Raw genomic sequence first — 4,550 nt, forward strand, 5'->3', positions numbered from 1 at the left:
GATGATTTCCTTTTTGAGAAGGATTCTTTCAGAGGTGGTTACATAGCAACAGTGCGGGGTGCTTAGTAGCAGAGAAGCTTGTCTTTGCCCACTGTCATCCCTGTGAGGTGCCTACTTTTTGGACGCAATGTGCTCTCCACGCATGCGTACATTTTAGCTTGTAAAGACGTCTAATACCCCTTGCCCCAAGCTGGTCCTTGCTAGTGTCACCCAAGAAGGCATAGGGGAGTATGTCGATGCACACTTACAAAACACTGTTGATACCAGTGAAACCAGATTAATGGAGCTGTTTTTTTGTCCACTCCATCCTCGTTGGTTACAATGAGCAGTTCTTTGTCTGAACAGAAGGCATATGTAGATGGTCGTGCGTAGCCTGCGCACTAAGACTTGTTGGCGTGTTATGACAGAGATCCAACAAGCTTGGTTGTAACTTTGCAAGTGAGTAAGCTTAACTTGCCCCTAAGATATGGCCTGTGGCAAACTATGTGCCAGGTGTTGTGTCCCCTGCAAAGTTGAATACGCCTACGAGATCCTCACACCCGCGGCGGCTTCTGCATGGGCAAACAGGCTACTATAAAAATCACTGCCTTTACTAATACGCTAATAGCATGAAAATGGGCAGCAATTTGGTTATTCATTGGGCCGAACTGCAGGTACAAGCCACTCTTCCACCAGATGTGTGTTGTTCACGGGCACTGGGGCTGTACGATTCAGATAACAACAATGATGTTTGAACGTAGTAGAGTTGAGCTATATTCTGCACAAGCAGTGCTACTTGCAGCGCTGGTACTTTATAGCTGGAATTCATGGCTGCACCACCATGCAAAGGCACTATTTTTGGATTATTAACTTCCACTTATGATATTTATGGTGGCCATATATTGCAAGTACATATCACCCACATTGTGTGCAATATGGTTAAATTGTGTCAAATATGATAGCCATTCCTAATCTGTAATGGCAACAAAAGAGCAAATATGGGCATAAAATTCTAATTCAAGAAGAAAGACAAGCAGTGCACAGGATAAGTGACATACTTCCTTTAATTGAAAAAAAAATTCACATGTGTCAGGCCACCAGCAGTGGGTAGCAACATTCAAGCTTGGGTGGCAGAGGCAAAACTTAGAAAAATGCTACAATCACACTCAAATTTAAAATGGCCTTCGACACACAAAACCGAGATCATATTGTACAGAATAAAAGGGCAAGACTTCATCCAAGAACACTACGGCACCACGTACTTGACAGGATGCAAAAAATGTTAACACGCCTTACCCGTCAAAAAGAAGAGCGAGAAACACGGAAAACGAGCCCTAAAATGCAATGTGCAGAGCCTTAAACCCAGCAAAAACAACCAAAAAAGGTTTTGCGAAGTCTCTCAATGATTAAAATTGTCGAACTGTCTCGTAACTTGATGAATCTGCACAGCAGAAAAGGTAGGAAAGAAAGCCCAATAGCAGGGCCGCAGGAAATGTCACCACATAAATATACTTTGCTTGCCAAGCATACCTCTGGTTTAGTTGTAGTCTCACTTTGCACAATAATTCTGTATGAAGTTTTCTTGCTTAGAATGGTTTAGCAGATAGGGAATAAATTACAACAAGTGTATGCATAGTCTGCGCACAAAAGGCCACTGCTTTCCTACTTTTATTTTTTTCGCTACTACTATTCACGAGTATTTGAGTGTCTTAATAGCCCTGCTAACATCATACTGCAAAACACAAAATTGGGCAAATTGTGGCATTAAGAAAATTACAGTTTCCCTCATAATGCGAAACAATGATGCAGAAGCTGGTGAAATATGCGCAGCAAGCTTGCTTCATGCGGTGTTTGTTAGATAGATAGATAGATAGATAGATAGATGGATAGATAGATAGATAGATAGATAGATAGATAGATAGATAGATAGATAGATAGATAGATAGATAGATAGATAGATAGATAGATAGATAGATAGATAGATAGATAGATAGATAGATAGATAGATAGATAGATAGATAGATAGATAGATAGATAGATAGATAGATAGATAGATAGATAGATAGATAGATAGATAGATAGATAGATAGATAGTACATTTATTCATATCAATTCTCGTACACCAAAATCAGACCTACCAAAGCCTCACCAAGGGCTTGAGTGGCAGCGCCTGGTAGGCAGCGAACATTAGCAAAACAAAGGAAAAATAGAGGTGTTGCAATGAATTCGACAAACAAAAAAAGGAAATTTAACAGCTCAGAGAGACAGATATAGAGACATAACTATTACAACATCAAAAGGGATGACAGCAATGCGAAATTAAGACAGTAACACTCGATTAAATCATTATGGGGCAGGAAGCAACGCGGAGACATGCCGCAAAAATTCTTTTTCAGGGTGTATTTTGCTCTCATGCGAAATACACTAGGTGGCATACTATTGAAACAGGCAGGTACACAGTATTGACGTGTGCGCTTTCCGTACCGGGTAGAGGAGCGAGGAATGCATTAACGGTATTTTGGTCTTAAATCACGTGCAGGAACATATGGAATGGTGAACTGACTGTACCAGAAATGTTTAAGCACAATATTTTCTGTTAATAAAGCGTTAAAATTTGGAAACTTTAATCTTCTAAAAATATTGAAGTTATTACCAATGGGTAGGTCGTAGGCAATATTCTTTAAAAGTAAACGCAGAAGCGAATTCACCCTGCGCTGCCAGCGAACCGTGCAGTGACCATAAACAGTGATTCCGTATCTAAGCACACTATATATAGGCTAGAGCATGTGTAACACATTTACAGACAGAAAAAAGCATAAAATATCTAATATTATACAGGACACAAGATACAGCACGAAGTCTTTGACAAACAAAAGAAAGGTACGAGTTCCAAGAGACATCACTGTCGAAGATCAGGCCATGATATTTGACCGAATGCGCATATTTTACTGGTACACAGTTACAATGAGAACAGGAGGAAGTATGCACATAAACAGGATGATTCAACTCAATTTTTAAAGGGTTATGAAAACATATAAGTTGCGTTTTGGAAATATTAACATTGATAAGATTAGACTTAAACCAGTCCATGGCTTTAATAGCTGCCGTCTGTAATGCTGTAACAACATCAGTGTATTTCTTTGCGCGCGCAACAATGACAGTGTCGTCAGCATACTGGGACAACGAAACAGGCACATTGTTAGCAAGATCATTAACGTATAGATTGAATAACAAAGGACTCAACATAGAACCTTGCGGGACTCCAGAAATAATTGCAGTGAAATCACTATGGAATCTTGAAATCGACACATATTGGCGCCTATCTTGTGAAAAGTTAGTAAGTAAATGCAAAAACAAACCTCAAAATCCCAATGTAGAAAGTTTATCAAGCAGAAGAACACGGCAGATGCTATCAAAGGCCTTGCTTACGTCAAGAAAAAGAGAGCATACGACTTCATTCTTATCAAAAGCTGAATTTAGTATGTCAGAGAATTCGTCAAAAAGATCTGTTGTTCCTTTTCCTGGTATGGAGCCATACTGACAAGGTGATAGAACATTGTGCGTATTCAAAAAATTCCTCGTAGTAAGTAGTAGATGCTTTTGAAAAATTTGACCATTGCATGGCAGAATAGAGATATGTCGGTAATTACTCATCATGTTTCTGGAGCCACACTTATACAAAGGTATAACTTTAGCAGTTTTCATTGAAGCCGGTATTATACCCCTGGAAATGATACTATTAAGGATAACTAGTAGGACACCTTTAATCGCTTCAAGATTTCTGCACAATTCAGAAACAGTGAGGCCGTCATGACCAGGAGATTTGATATGTTTAAGAATGAAAAGTATACACCTTAAATCACTTTCGGTAATGTCAGGAAGGAAAGCAGATTCCATCACACTGGAGGCGTAGGACAGTCGTTAGGCGGGGTACGAGGTGCACCAGAGACCAGAGAAAATAGTTTGTTAAAGTCATTCGAAATGCTCTGTCCATCTTTATGGAAATGAGATATGAAACATGTATCACTATAAATAGCAGCGCTCACTCCTTTCAGGTTATATACCAATAACCATGTTTTCTTGCTGTTAAAACGTGCGTCGTTAAACTGAGCCCTGAAGTGGTTGCGCTTGGCCAGGCGGATCATGGCAATAACTCGGTTTCGTTCATGCAGTCGTAGTTTAGAACAGCTTGGAGCACGTCTCGATCGAGCCAAGAGCAGATCTTTATATTTTTTGGCTTCCATTATTACGGGTGACATCCACTTATTATCTAAATTTCATTGCTTAACGATCACTATGCGTGTAGATTCGCCTTTGTGTGAACGAAAAACCTCGACGAAACTGTCATATAAGTTTGCCGGGGACACATTGTAAATAAAAGAATCACAATCATACTTTGCTATTCTTTCATCGAAACGCTTATAATCAAGTACTGATACGTTTTGCTGGCTGCGCAAAGGTGCAGGGTGGCTGGAACCATCCGTTAACGAGCAGCAGAGGAAATAGCGGTCTACAAGCTTGACTACAACCAGGGCAGACCGCACCAACAGGTTTTGAGAACGCACGTTTAG

This window comes from Dermacentor variabilis, chromosome 6 (assembly GCF_050947875.1).
Source record: "Dermacentor variabilis isolate Ectoservices chromosome 6, ASM5094787v1, whole genome shotgun sequence".
Taxonomy (NCBI): Eukaryota; Metazoa; Arthropoda; class Arachnida; order Ixodida; family Ixodidae; genus Dermacentor; species Dermacentor variabilis.